The following is a 16402-nucleotide window of genomic DNA, read 5'->3' on the forward strand; positions in this document are numbered from 1 at the left end:
ACTGCTAAGGAGCCAAACCCACCGAGCAGGGGACAACTTCCTTCTGCAAGTAGAAGGTAGGTTGAATCAGGCTCTATGGTCAGGGGTCCCCCACGACATAATAATGCTCGAGGACCTATCGACCAACGTAGGCCTCCACCTGTCAGTCGGGACATGCCAGCAAGGGGAGGGGAAATAGTGCGAATAGCAGGTCGCACCATAGTCAGTCACACTTTAGGGATGGCCATAACTATAATGAGGCGAATTTGGGCAAAAGAAATGCTGGTCGGGGGCAAGAAGGGAGGGGTGGAGAACAGAACCCTCCCCCAAGAGAGAACTGGCCAATGAGCCAGAATGCTAGAGGGCAGCCAAGACAGCCCAACGTCTTTGATCGACTGGGCGCGAGTGAGCAAAGGCGTAAGGAGGAAGATTTGCAGGATGTTCTCAATGACAGACGAGAAAGAGACGACGAGTATGCACCTCCAATGCCAGTAGCTCCAATAGTGCCAGACGTTGTACAGGCCCAGCTTGATGCTTTAAATCAAGTCGCCCAACAATTAGTAGGGAACCGGACATCCCACATTGAATTTGACCGGAGAAAGGACACTCCGTTTGTGCAAAGAATCGTGATGGTCGAGACTCCAAGCAAATTTAAGATGCCAGTATTGCCCAACTTCACTGGATTAGAAGACCCTGTATCTCACATGAACAAATTCAAGTTACAGATGGACATCCAAAAGGTGACAGACGACGCTCGATGCAGAATCTTTCCAGCCACCTTGTCCGAGACTGCTTAGGAGTGGTTTTTCAAATTCCCTCCAGCCAGCATAATGTCTTGGGAAATGTTCATGAAGGAGTTTTATGGGCAGTTTTATGCTGGTCGAGTACATCTGACCGAGGCCAATCAGTTGGTCGAGATACGCTAGAAGGAGGGAGAAACCCTGAAGGGGTATGTTCAACGTTTCATGTGAGCTGCTGCTGGGGCTAAGACGGTTGGTGATGAAGGAAAGATGATTGCTCTTACTACTGGAGTATGGCGCCATTCATCCCTCTGGAACAGTTTGTGGAAGAATGGGGTCAAGAGCACCCAAAGAATTTCTGGACCGAGCAGACAGGTACATCAAGCTCAAGGAGGCCATTGCCAACGAAGGGAAGTCGCCCACAGATGACCAGGGTCGGAAAGAAGATCCCACCAAAGCTGCCAATGGGTCCGGGAAACCCAATGGCAACAGCAAAAATAATGGGAAAACGGAGGGAAAAGGGCGAACCACGAACCATCAACATCTGAGAACAAGCGCCCTAAAAGTAACAGGTATGAGCCAAGGTTCACCAATTATACGGCCCTAGTCAATAGCAGAGCAGAAGTGTATCATGCCACTCACACAACTATTCCCTTCAGGCGACCAGCCCCAATTAGGAAAGACATCTCCAAGAGAGATACTACTAAGTTTTGTCATTTTCATAACGACTACGGTCATGACACCATTGAGTGCAACCAGCTCAAGGATTAGATTGAGTTCCTTATTAGACAAGGATGCCTGAGGAGATATGTACGAGTTGCTGGAGGTTCTCAGCGAGAGGCTCAAGGAGGCAACGAGCAGGCACCTGTACGCCAATGCTCGCTCCCTTTATAGCAGCTCTAATTGTTGGTACATTGCTGACCATTTGCAGTGGCCCACACCTAGCGGATGATAGTGGGAAGGCAAGGGAAAGGTACGCCCGAACCTTACGTCACAACCAGGACATTGAAATTCTGAACGTAGAAGAGGGAACTCCCAAAAAAAGCTTGAACAGAGGAAGAACTGATATCTTTCTCTAAGCTTGACTCTCAGCATGTTAAATTCCCCTATTCGGATCCTCTGGTTGTGGGTGTCCAGATCGCTAATATGATGGTCAAGCGAGTATTGGTGGATACAATAAGCTCAGTCAACATTCTGTACAAATCTTTGTTGGAGAGGATGAAGTTATCAGTACAAGATTTGGAACCATGCAACCAAACCATTTATAGTTTTTCCGACGCAGGGCTCGCACCAACTGGGTCGATTAAACTTCCAGTCACAGCAGGAGTGGCACCTGCGAATAGGACACTACTCGCTACTTTCATAGTAGTCGATTGTCCTTTTTCGTATAATGCTATGATTGGAAGCCATGACCTCGGTCTGACACTTGTTCATGAAGTTTCCAACCGACACGGGAGTGGGATGCGTTTTGGGAATCAACAGGAAGCGCGGGAATGTTATTATTCCTCGATTACCAAGGCATAAAGAGACAGATCGGGGAGAAAATTCGAAATATGGTTGCTATTGGCAGATGAAGTACAAGCCCAATCAGGTGAACAGGTCACGAAATAGGGTGTTGCCCAAAGTGAGGATAGAGACTTAGATCCTCGCTTTGGGGAATTTGAAGAAAATATGGGACCCATGGAGGACCTCGAGGAGGTCCAACTAGAATAGGCAGATCCGACCAGGGTTATGAAAGTCGGTAAAAACTTAGAGACAACAACTAAGAAAAAATTGGTGGAATATTTTAAGGAGAACCAAGGGGTGTTTGTCTGGTCGCATAAAGATATGGTTGAGATTGACCCAGCAGTTATCAGCCATGTCTTAAATATAGACAAAAAATTTCCACCAGTGCAACAAAAAAGGAGGTTGCTCAACAAAGACAGATCGAAGGCGTTAAAGATGAAGTTGAGAAGCTAAAGGAGAATAGATTCATCAGGGTAGCGTTTTATCCATCTTGGGAATCTAATCATGTACTGGTTCCCAAGCCGAATGGCAAGTAGAGGACGTGTGTGGATTTCACAAACCTCAATAAAGCCTACCCGAAGGATTGTTTCCCACTCCCAATGATCGACTAGCTGTTCGATGCTACATCAGGGCATGAGATTTTATCATTCATGGACGCATACTCTGGATACAATCAAATCAATATGCATCCACCTGATGAGGATCACACTAGCTTTCGAACAGATACAGGGCTTTACTGTTACAAAGTAATGCCTTTCGGTTTGAAAAATGCTGGTGCGACTTACTAGCGACTGGTCAACCATATGTTCAAAGAACTGATCGACGTTAACATGGAGGTATATGTCAATGACATGCTGATCAAGTCGAAGAAGGCAGAAGAGCACATCGGGGACCTACAAGAATGCTTCAACATCCTGAACGAATATCAGATGAAGCTAAATCTCTTCAAGTGTTCCTTTGGTGTTGGATCAGGAAAATTTTTGGGATTCATAGTAAACTCGTGAGGAATCAAAGCTAATCCCGAAAAGATCAAGGCCCTGATTGAGATGCGGTTGCCTGCAAAGATTAAAGATGTTCAAAGCCTAACTTGGAGGCTTGCCGCCTTGAGTAGATTCATTTCTAAATCAACGGACAAGTTCGTTCCATTTTTTAATCTACTCAGGGGCAACAAGAAGTTCGAATGGACGGAAGAGTGCGAGCAGGCTTTTCAGGAGATAAAGTCCCATATGTCACAACCACCGATCTTATCCAAGCCGGTCAAAAAAGAAACTTTGTTCATCTACTTGGCAGCCACAGAGTATGCTGCTAGCGCTGTTTTGATCAGAGAGGAGGAACATGTTCAAAAAGTTGTGTATTATATAAGCAAGAGGCTAGTAGGAGTAGAATTGCGATATCCACCCATTGAGAAATTAGCCTATTGCTTGGTTTTGGCCTCCAGAAAGCTGCGACCATACTTTCAAGCTCACCCCATTGTGGTACTCACTGACCAGCCATTACGGCAAGTCCTGCAAAAACCAGAAGCCGTCGGTCGATTATTACAGTGGATAGTCAAACTTGGGCAGTTTGATATTTCTTATTCTCCACGAGCAGCTGTGAAAGGAGAGGCTCTAGCAGACTTTGTTGCAGAATTCACTGGAATCTAGAATGTTGGACCGATGGAGGAACCTGGACTCCAAAGTCAAAATCCTTCATGGAAATTGTTCGTAGATGGCTCTTCCAACGAGCACAATGCTGGAGCAGGTTTGACTTAGTCACGCTCGAAGGACATCGATTCCATTATGCAATCATATTTGACTTTACAGCATCCAATAACGAAGTCTAATACGAAGCTCTACTCACAGGATTAAGATTAGCCAAGGACATGGATATAAAGTCACTTGAGATCTACAGTGACTCCCAGCTAGTGGTTAATGAAATTATAGGAGAATATCAAGCCCGAGGTCTCAAGATGGTTGCTTATTTGAACAAAGCAAAGGACTTATTGGCACAGTTCGAAAAGTATACCCTCCAGAAAGTACCTTGCGATCAGAACTCAAATGTCGATGCCTTGGCCAAGTTAGCAAGCGTGAAGGATGCTGACACATTAAACATAGTACCAGTTGAGCATTTGTCAGCACCAAGCATTCAAGCAAAAGAATCTTCATTAGTGATCCAAGCGACAGACACATGGATGATGCCCTTCATTAGATAACTTGAGCAAGGAGTGTTGCCAGTGGAAAGAAACAAAGCAAGGACCTTCCAAAGGCAGTCGGCTCGATTCATTCTGGTCGACGAAATTTTATATAGAAAAGGGTACTTGATGCCACTATTAAGGTGTGTTTCTAAGGAAAAGGGCAAGGAACTAATGCAAGAAGTCCATGAAGGTTTCTGCGGAGATCATGTTGGGGGGCAGAGGTTTGTCAAAAAAGATCCTAAGGCAAGGATACTTCTGGCCTACCATGAATGACGACTCTATGGACTTTGTTCGGAAATGTGACAACTGTCAAAGATTCTCCAAGATACCTTGAGTAGCACAAAATAAGCTCAAACAGATGCAAAGCCCATGGCCATTTGCAGTATGGGGGATTGATTTGATCAGGTCTTTACGCACAGGAAAGGGAAATGTCAGGTATGCGGTAGTTGTCGTTGACTACTTTACGAAGTGGGCCGAAGTTGAGCCACTTGCAACAATGATGACCGAGAAGGTATTAGACTTTCTGGTCAAGAACATCGTGTGTAGATATGGGCTACCAAGGAAAATTGTCTCTGATAATGGCACACAATTTGACAGTGATCTTTTCACTGATTTTTGCGAGAGGCATGGGATTATCAAGAGTTTTTCATCGGTAGCTCATCCGCAAGCAAACGGGCAGGTTGAAGTTGTCAACAAGACCCTGAAGGACACCTTAAAGAAAAGGCTTGACGAAGCAAAGGGGGCATGGCTAGAACAACTACCAGAAGTCCTTTGGTCGTATAGAACATCCCATCGAACAGCAACAGGCCATACTCCATTTTCTCTGGCCTATGGATATGAAGCCATGTTGCCTGTTGAGTTAGACCCACCTTCACATAGAAGGTTGGCATACGATCAGAGTACTAACGATTAGTTATTGATGGAGTCTTTGGATTTGGTCGATGAAAGGCGCGAGCAAGCTCAACTTCGAGTGGCAGCTTATCAGCAAAAGGGGCTTGATATTTAACTCTAAAGTACGAGAAAGAAAGTTTAACATAGGAGATTTAATACTTAGAAGAGTTTTTCTTAACACACACGATCAATCTACCGGAGTGCTTGGACCTAATTGGGAGGGTTCGTATCAGATTGAAGAAGTCCTCCAACCAGGCACATATAAACTTGCTCTCTTGAATGGAGATCTCATTCCTCGCTATTGGAATGGAGAACACCTACGCAAGTATTATCAATAAATAGTTCTTTTTAAAGATCTGGCTTGTATTAATTTCACTTTTTACAAGTTTATGAATAAGGGCTGGTTCATTAAATGACTGGTCGCTTACAAGTGTAAGATCAATTTTTTATCACTCATACAAACACGATTTTGTCCATTTATTATGAGAAATAAAAGGAACTATATGCAGCTAGTTATTCTTGCCAATTATTGTATTTATTACAAGTATTTGCTCATTACGTGTGTTGTTTTGCTATATTATCGTTTTAATTACTAGGGCACGAGCAATAATGTTCGAACAGGTCTTGGTCATGGCAAGTGACCGAGGACTTTGAGCTCCTCAATCACTTGGGGGGCATATAAGGTACTAAGCAAGCAAAGAATATCAACAAGCATATGTAAACACACGAGCAAAATAAGGGAAAGCATACTACGGCACTTAGAGTATTTTTCAAAAAATTTGGATTTTGTAAGATGGAAACAGAGTGTTATGCTAAGTTCGGTCATGCGAGCAGATATTATAATAAATAGCAAATATTATAATATCAAAGTGGAATGTTTTACACTGCGAGCAGTTGCTGCTCGAATGTAATTAGTAATTAAAAGGAAGCTACCTTACGCAGTAAAAATCGTCTTGACATCACGAACCGTGGTTCGTATGTCCTAGTAACAAATAAAAATAAATAAATAAAATTATTGAGCAGTAGGAGGTTCTTGTTGGGATTGCTGGTCGACTGTAGTCCCAGCATCATCTTCGGCACCTTCGATACCTGTTGCCAAAGAGATCTCTAGAGATTCCTGAGCTTTCTTCTCTTCTTCCAGGCGAGCAGCGCACTTTTCCAATTCAACATGCTTTATATGCTCTGGGAGGTAGTCAAAGTTCGCCCCTGGGTTTCTCTTCCAGAACAGGTAGAAGCATTTGAATGCCGCTCCCTTGAACTTCTTCAGGCTGCAAGCGTTGGTTTCCTCGAGCAGTTTAACGCGCTCCTCCTGCTCAGCGGTTTCTTTCCGGCTGGTCACCAGGTCATCTTGAAGTTTGGAGGACTCTTTAAAATTCATCACCGAAGCCTCCTAATAATTCTCCTTGGCAGAAGTGATTTTAACCACTGCCTCCTGGTGTTTCCTCAGCTCCTCACTCGGGCTAGCATTTTTCTCCTCGGCCGTTTTCAGCTGCTCAGCATATCTGGCCTCGACCGCCTTGATCTACTCAACAAATTGGCCTCGAACTCCTCAGCTCGGCGCCAGTCGTGCCCCATTGTGAGGATACCCTACGAATAGAAAAAGAATATTAAACCAGTCAGGGGCAATGAGAGAAAGTGTTGTTCAATTAGAGAAAGGAGAAAAACTTACGTTGAGAATTTCAGACAAACCACGGCTGATGACCTGGCTGTGCGGTAGCAAAGGAAGGTGCGAGAAGGCCTCCTGGCTACAACGATGCTTTGAAAGCCTTTGTTGCTTCTCATGAGTAGCGTTGTAGGCGCCATTCAGCAGGTCATTGATTGAAGGTTGCCTTGCCTACTCAGGAGGAAGGCTATTCCAAGGAGGAGGAGGAGGTGTCGTATTCCTGGAAGGAGCGGGCGCTGGAGGAGGTGCTGGAGGATCCTCTACTTGAGCCTTCTTATTGGAGGGTTCACAGTTTCCCTCCCCAGGATGCCGCCTGCTCGCTCTCTTTTTGCTCGAAGGAGCATCGACGTTAGTGTATACGTCAAAGGCTTCTCCAGAAGGCATGACTGCAGGATGGAAACAAATGATCAGACAATATAATTTAAGTTATTTAAAAGAGCAAGGGAATAAGGAGAAAGGAAATTCTAAGTAATATACCTGAGCTATTATTACTGGTCGATACATTTTATAGAACTACTACTACACTCACTCTCTGCCTCGAAGAAGTCTGAATTTAAATTACTGATCGCAAATCTAAAGTTGTCGTCCCTGTCAAATAAATGACAGGGGATGGGAAAGTTATCTAAAAGTGAGAAGTCAGTGCCGTTCTCATTGGAAGACTCGAGTACAGGTTCGGTGTACTCTGGAAGTTTTTTCTTGCCCTTCCCATGTTGGGCAGGGGCAGCAACAGCCTGAGGGTTGCTGGAGGGTTCCCGAATGATCACTCCTGTTGCCCGCCGTCTCGAGGGTTGTGACACATCCTATTGCTTCTCGGGGATTTCCTCTCCAGTAGCACTCCCCGCGGTGGACTCCCTCACTTCCTGGTGAGGTGCCAAGAGGCCGGCCAGCCTCAGATTGCTTTTTGTGACCAGCTCCTTAACGCTCTTCTCGATATTCGTCAAGCTAACCAGGGTTGCGGCCTTTATCTCCATCTCTAGAGTGGGGTTTGGTCGATACCATGGACCTAGACGTAACATCAAGGTTCTAAGGACAGAGAAGAAAAACAAACTAGTAGAAAATAAACGACTAGTGATTGAGAAATTTACCTCCTCGAGTGAAGGCCAGGTTATCGGTGACCAGGTCCGTTGTAAGGAAGTACTCCTGGAAGTACTTTCCTACGTTGGACTTGTAGGTGATGTCGCTCAGAAATGTACGAGCAAACTCTTGATGGTAGAAATGGAAAACCCCGTGTTGTTGTGGATGGGGTTGGACTTAAGATCGAATAGGTAGTTGATCTCGTGCGGTGTAGGCATAAGCCATCTTTTATGGTTGTAAAGGATATAGAGTGCTAATAGTACTCTATATCAGTTAGGGGTAATTTGAAAAGGGGCGACCTCGAAGTAATTGGCCACCCCTTGAAAAAATCTGTACAGGGGCAAGATTGCCCCTGCCTCAATGTGGTACCTCGACCAGGCGCTAAATGCGCCTCCAGGCACGTTTGCCCTCTGGTCGGGTGTAGGTTTGACTAGGGTGATCCCAGGAAGACCATACTTCTTGAGATAATTATTCACCATCCTAGTCGATATGACGCTAGAAGGCGCAACATACCAATCAACGTCTGACCTAAGGCCATCGCGAAGCCGGGCTTTGGGTTGGATTTTTGGTGGTGCAACATTTATAGGTTGAGGATCATTTGAAGGACCCTCGGTGTCGGCTGTTGGTTGGTTAGAAGGAGAATTGATGGATTTCTTTTTTCTACAAGCAATGTGTTTGGCACGGCCCATGTGTAGTGTGCGGTCTGGTGAGCTAGTCGTGGGGTTTTGTTGAGAAAAGGTAAGATCAAAAAAAGGAAGTGACGGTTGCTCTTGATCCTCGAACAGCAGCGCGAGAAGATCGCCATCAATTAGCCTCTCACCTCCACAAGGATCGTGCATGAATATCTGAGAACAGAAAAGGGGAGATGAGAATCTACAGCCAACAGATAGAAGAAGAGGAAACGTTGGGATAACGTTGCTCATGTATAAAAATTAAGCTTTTATACGACCAGCAGCATCCTAACATAAACACTAAAAACATGCGAGCAGTTTGGAAAAACATATTAAAAAGCGGAAGTGAAATTTTTTTTCAAAAAAACTTTTCGACTCCGAAAACAGGCAGGAAAAACCCAGATTTTTCTAAAAGCATAAAACTCAAATTTTCACTTCGATTTTGGGCCCTAAAACAGTATTCCTACTTCCCACACAGATTTCTAAGCTGTACGCCCTGATTTTCCCATGGGCTGATTAGCGAGCTAAGGTACGACCTAATCATGATTACCAGGCAGACATCCCCAGGACCGGAGCTGCCATTGTAAGGTCCTACCTCCTTAGCTCAGAGTAACCTAAGGGTTCGCCAAGATTGCCTAAGGATTGAGTATGGACTCGGAAGGCCGCAGGTCGAGTGAAGATCCAGCTCGTGATACGAGCTAGAGTTGGAGGCTGTGACCCCTTATAAAGTCAACCACGCATGGTAAACGTGCATATATCAGACATCACGTGTTCGATATATCCCTGACTTCTCGGACACGCAGCAGGAACGTGTGTATTCAGACTCCCACGACTGGTTTGGGCCGTGCAGCCCATTATCCCCTTACCTATTGATTTAACCACACTCATGTGTCAGGTTTAGGAATTAAGCATGAATGTCACAGAGTTGACATGATAGGTAAGAAGGTCACGGGATGACCTTCTTACCAACTCCCAGGTGCCTTCTCCTATAAATATGGAGACCTTGGGAGTTAATAGGGGTTGGATTCTCGATTGTAAGAAATACTCTATAATCAAATACCCAGTATATAGCAATAATACTGACTAGTGGAGTAGAAGGATTTTAGCCTTTGAACCACTTAAAAAATGTACTTTGAGTCACCATTTCATTTCCTAAGATCAAATATATGTTTCGGTTCAACCTAAGCACTAATCCCTTTCTCTTCTTTTCTTAATTACCTGTTGACGAAGAACCGCGTCAACAGTTTGGTGCTTTCGTTGAGAGCAAGTTCGATTAGTGCTGTCGCAAACATCCAACTATGGTGACTACTCGATCCAGGCATGGTAACGAGATAGAACAGCATGATGGGCAGGAGGCTCATCATACCGCCATCCCTGGTGAACAAGTTCCTGAAGTCCAGCAGCGGCCAGGAAAACAGCCGGCGGGCCAAGATGACACTGGAAGTTCGGCGCCCCGGCCACCCAATCCAAACCCGTGTTATTACACTGCAGTGGAGATGGAGAATGCTCAACTAAGGAGCCAGCTAGCAATAGCTAGCCAGCAGATCAAGGATGTGCTGGCCCGACTACCCCCTCTCACAACCGACGCTAACGTCGAAGAGAGGCAAGGCGAGGCTCCTAAGTCTCGCCGGGGTAACCGGTCCAGGCATAGCCGCTCGGACAGACTTCCGATAGCCAACTCCACTCCTTCATCACACCATCGAGAGGAAAACTTCGAAGAAGTGCCTAGAGCCAGACAACAGCAGTACAGCCATTCGGTCAAAACTTCGACTCCTAGCTCCGAACCAGCCTCGAGCGCGCCCAGGGCAGCTCGAAGAAATTCCAGAAGGAGGTCTGGGGAGGGCTCGCATCATTATCCCATCCCCTACAACCGTCCTGCGCCTCGTCTAGATCGTCAGGCGCGGGACCAGCAGGTTGGCAGGGCCGAAAGGCCCCCACCGAACTTGATCCGTCCTGACGAAACCAGGATCGCCTCTCCGGTCAGGCATCCTCTATCTCTAATCAGATATCCATCTCCTCCTCAGCCCGTCCGAGATATCCCAGCCTATGGGAGTAGTAGGAGAGACCCTCCATCAGCCGGACCTACCCGACGTAGCAGGGCGACAAGGGAAAGCCCAGATCCTCAGCACCAAAGGCGAGCTCCAAGCCTCTCTAGCAGGAGCTACTGGACCGGCAGTCGCCGGAGTGACCTTTTTGGTGGGGACCTGCGTGCCAGCAGGAGGAAACAGCCATGCTTGCTCAAGGGGGGCCTTGTCTGAAGTACGTAACGGCGGGAATGCCCCGAATAACCTATCTCAAGATAGGAGGGGCAATAACCCACCAAATATGTACAATGGATCCGGAGCTGTTGAACAACCCTGGAATAACCAAGGACATCAGGACCAGACCCTCGAGCGCCTGACCCAGATGGAGGAGCTGATGAGGAAGCTCCTGTCAGAAAAAGAAAAAGATGAATATGATTCAGGGGACGAGATGGAGCTCTTCGCCCCCAGCATAGCAGCAACGGCGTACCCACCTGGTTTCCGTATGCCACACCTGTCCAAGTTCAACGGAGACGGAGATCCGTCGGATCATCTGGGGATGTTTAACACCCTGATGACGGCCCACAACATTGGCCTCGAGCTGAGATGTTTAATCTTCCCTTCCACACTGACTGGACCTGCCAGGCAGTGGTTCAAGCAAGGTAAAAGACAGTCAATCAGCTCCTGGAAGACTTTCTCGGCAGATTTCAAAAGGGCATTCTGAGCCTCCCAGGCTACCCGCGTTCAGGCCGACTCTCTGGCTAACGTGAGGCAGCAGCCCGACGAAACTCTGAAGGCCTACCTGAGCAGATTTGCGAACGTCGCTGCTCGGGCCAGAGACACAGATGATAGCTCCAAGCTCATGGCCATGGGAACTGGAATCCTCGTCGGAGGGGATCTCTTGAAAGACATACAAAGAAAGGGAGTCAGCTCGGTTAACGAATTCCTTAACAGGGCCCAGGAATGGATCAACTTGGAGGAAGCCGAAGCCTCAGCCACAGGAACCAGCCAGGTCCCTGATCAGCCCGCTAGAGTGGGGACGGAGGTCGTGGCAGCGACCAAAAATGTCACACAGAACAACCAGCTCGGTGGAGGCAAAAGAAAGGGGAATGGTGAAGGCAGCCAGCACGGCAAAAAGAAGAATAAGTCCATGGACAAGTTCAAGCCTGTCTACGCGACTTATACAGAGCTCACCCAGTCTAGGGAGAATATTTTCCTAGCTAATTCTACTCGCCTCCCCTGGAAGAGGCCGGAGCCATTGAAGCACCAAAAGGGGAAGAGAGACACCTCCAAGTTTTGCCGCTTTCACAACGATGTTGGCCACAATACTGATGATTGTAGGCATCTAAAATATGAGATTGAGACGCTCATCCGAGCCGGCCCCTTGGCTCAATACGCGCGGAATAGGGTCCCAGCAAGTCGACCCGCTCCAGAAGTCCCGGCCAGTCAGCCCAGGTCTCGGATAGATCCAAACGTCCCCCCTCCCGTGGTAGGAGGGGAGATATCCACCATCTCTGGAGGACCGCATATGGATGGCACGAGCAGGGGTGCCCAAAAGAGGTATGTGAATGAACTTAAGGTGCACAACGGAGTAGAGTTCGTCCCGGAGCAGCGTCAGCCAAAGCAGCAGCAATTGGACAGGCAACCGATCATTTTTACAGAGGAAGATGCGGGCCATGTCCAATTCCCTCACAATGACCCTTTGGTCGTGGCAGTTCAGCTCGCCAATCGGAGAGTCAGGAGGGTGCAGATCGACAATGGGAGCTCTGTGAACCTCCTATTCCGATCCACATTAGAGAAGATGGGTTTGACCGTTGCCGATCTTAAGGCGACCTCCATGATGCTGTACGGTTTTTCAGGAGAAGGATCAGCAGCAATAAGGACGATCAAGCTAGTGATCACCCTGGGAGAAGGGTCTCGGATAATCTCCAAACTCCTCGAGTTCATGGTCATCGACTGCTCCGCTCCATACAACGCAATTTTGGGACGACCTACGCTCATAGATTTTGAGGTCGTCACTTCCATTCGCCACCTCGCCATGAAATTCCCTACTTCCACGAGAATATGCACTGTCGAGGGGGATCAGCTCACTGTCAGGGAATGCTACAACATTTCCATGAAGGGAAAATCTAAACCCGGGCAGCTGGAAATGGCCATCCAAGGTGGTGAGGAGGAATCTCGGGAACCCTTAGCTAATCCTGAGATTGAAAAACCTCAAAGCGCCGAAGGGGAAAATATCGTCTTAAGTGAGGATATTGACCCCCGAATAGGCGAGGACAGATCTGAGCTCCAAGCTATTGAGGAGCTCGAGGAAGTAAACATCGATCCGCAGAATCCGTCACGGATGATCAAGCTCGGAAAAAACCTCTGCAGCGAGATGAAGGCGGAGCTGGTCAGATTTTTGCGGGATAACCTGGATGTGTTTGCGTGGTCACACGAGGACATGGTGGGAATCAGCCCGAGTGTCATCATGCACACACTCCATCTGGATAAGAGCGTTCCTGCAAAGTCCCAGAAGCAGAGACGCCTAGGAACGACCCGGGCTGAAGCCTTGGAGGAAGAGGTGGCCCGGCTCAAAAAATGCGGCTTTATCCGTGAAGCCAAGTTTCCAATTTGGGTCGCCAACCCCATGCTGGTCCCGAAGCCCAACGAGAAATGGCGGACCTGGATCGACTTCTCTAACCTGAATAAAGCCTGCCCCAAGGATTGTTTTCCACTGCCAAGGATTGACCAGTTGGTGGATGCCACGGTGGGGCATGAGCTCATGTCCTTCATGGACGCGTACTCGGGCTACAATCAGATCGCCATGAATTTGGCAGACCAGGAGCACACCAGTTTCATGACCCCAACTAACATTTGTTGTTACAAGGTCATGCCCTTCAGGCTGGAGAACGCCGGGGCAATGTATCAAAGGTTGGTGAATAGAATGTTCGTAGACTAGATCGGAAAAAACATGGAAGTGTACATCGATGACATGCTAGTCAAGTCAAAGACTGCCGATAACCATGTTTCCGACCTGGAAGAATGCTTCAAGATCCTACGGGAGTATGGCATGAGGCTAAATCCACAGAAGTGCACCTTTGGAGTCGCATCGGGAAAATTCCTGGGTTTCATAGTCAATACCCGAGGAATCGAGGCAAACCCCGACAAGATCAGATCGTTGCTCGAGCTTCCCTCACCCAGGTCGCGCAAAGATGTCCAAGGCCTGACAGGGAGAGTGGCAGCCCTCAATCGGTTTATTTCCAAGTCCACCGATAAGTGTTTGCCATTCTACAACCTACTCCGAGGAAATAAGAAGTTCGAGTGGACAGAAGAGTGTGAAAGCGCTTTCCTCGACCTGAAAGCACATCTGGCCGAACCACCCGTATTATCCAAACCAAAATCAGGAGAGCCTCTTTTTCTCTACATAGCTATCACAGAGGACGCAGCCAGTGCCGTGTTGGTCCGGGAAGAAGACCGGATTCAGAAGCCAGTCTACTACATCAGCAAGAGACTTCTCGGGGCTGAATCCCGGTACCCGTTGATGGAGAAATTGGCGTTCTGCCTTGTCACGGCCTCGCGAAAGCTCAGGCCGTACTTCCAGTCCCACTTAATACACGTCATGACCGATCAGCCTTTAAGGCAGGTTTTGCAAAAACCTGAAGCATCGGGACACTTGTTAAAGTGGGCAATCGAGCTTAGCCAGTTTGAAATTTTGTACACTCCGCGAACTGCTATAAAGAGTCAGGCCCTGGCCGATTTTGTGGCCGAGTGCACAGGATTCCGGGAGGATCCTGTAGAAGACTCGCCCCAGGCCACCTCGGCCCAGGCGTCATGGAGAATATTTGTGGATGGTCCATCCAACGAGAACAGCTCCGGGGCTAGAATCATTTTGATATCCCCTGAAGGACATAGATTCCACTCGACGCTGAGGTTCGGGTTCAAGGCCTCCAACAACGACGCCGAATACGAAGATTTGCTGGCCGGGCTAAGGATAGCTCAAGAGCTAAAGGCGAGCTCCGTCCAGTGCTTCAGTGACTCCCAGCTCGTGGTAAACCAGGTTCTGGGCGAATATCAAGCATGGGGACCTAAGATGGCTGCTTATCTAGCGAGGGTAAAGGTTGAGCTGTCCGCGTTCGGGCGGGGCTCGATCGAGCAGATACCTCGGGAGCAGAACGCTAACGCAGACGCTCTCGCCAAGCTCGCCACCTCTCGAGAGACGGAAACCCTGGGGTTAGTGCCAGTAGAGTTCTTGGTGAAACTAAGTATAGAGGAAGCCAGGGCGGAGGTCGAGATGATCGACGCCAGGCCGACCTGGATGACTCCCATCCTTGAGTATCTCGTCGAAGGAAAGCTACCTGAAGGGCGTAATGATGCGCGGCAAGTTCTGTATCAAGCTCTCAGGTATACGATAGTAGACGGGGTGTTATACCGGCATGGGCACTCCCTACCTCTCCTACGATGTGTTCTTCCAGACGAAGCAAAGGCCATCCTGCAGGAAGTGCATGAGGGTTTTTGCGGAGATCACACTGGGGGGGAAAGCTTGGCCTTAAAGGTCCTGAGGCAAGGATATTACTGGCCAACTCTGTCCAAAGACTCAATCTCATACGTGAAGAAGTGCGACAAATGCCAACGATTTGCCACAGTTGCCCGAGCTCCCCCAGTCGAGCTGAAGATGGTCTCTTCCCCATGGCCGTTTGCAGTTTGGGGGATCGACTTAGTTGGCGCCCTCCCTACTGGAAATGGCGGGGTCCGTTACGCCGTGGTGGCCATCGACTACTTTACGAAGTGGGCTGAGGCAGAACCTCTGGCAACGATAACTTCCAAAAAAGTCCTTGACTTCGTGGTTAAGAGCATCATCTGTCGGTTCGGTCTACCCAAGAAGATTGTCTCCGACAATGGGACTCAGTTCGACAGCGACCTGTTTACCGAGTTTTGTGAGAGGTATGGAATTGTGAAAAGTTTATCCTCCGTGGCCTATCCCTAGGCGAACGACCAGGTCGAGGCTGTCAACAAAACTCTCAAGGCGAGCCTCAAGAAGCGACTAGATGAAGCGAAGGGGGTCTGGCCGGAACAGCTCCCCCAGGTTCTCTGGGCATACCAGACCTCGCATCGGACTCCTACAGGTCATACTCCTTTTTCCTTGACCTTTGGGAGTGAGGCAGTCCTCCCCGTGGAGATTAAGGTGCTTTCGCATAGGGTCCATTCTTATGACCAGGACCGCAACCATGAGCTACTTTGTGCTTCCCTTGACCTAGTTGATGAAAGGCGAGAAGATTCGTAACTCCAGCTCGCCCTTTATCAGCAAAAAATCACTCGTTATTTCAACTCAAAAGTCAAGAATCGCGCCTTTAGCGTTGGCGACCTGGTCCTCAGGAGAGTTTTCTTGGCCAGTAGGGACCCCAAAGATGGAGTCTTGGGACCGAACTGGGAAGGACCATATCAAGTCATCGAGGTCATTAAGGAGGGAACTTATAAGTTAGCTCAGCTTGATGGAGGGGCAGTCCCATGGACTTGGAACGCCATCCATTTAAAGAAATATTATCAATGATTCACTTGTATGGCCTGAAAGGCCATTTTTCATGTATTACGCAATGAGAATCAACTTTTTGTTTATGTTTGTACATGTTTTTCAAGTGTAATCTAAAGTAACCACGAAAGACCCTTTCCCAGTTACTTGGGGGGGCATATGGTACCTGGATATA

Source organism: Humulus lupulus, chromosome 4, assembly GCF_963169125.1.
Source record: "Humulus lupulus chromosome 4, drHumLupu1.1, whole genome shotgun sequence".
NCBI classification, from domain to species: Eukaryota; Viridiplantae; Streptophyta; class Magnoliopsida; order Rosales; family Cannabaceae; genus Humulus; species Humulus lupulus.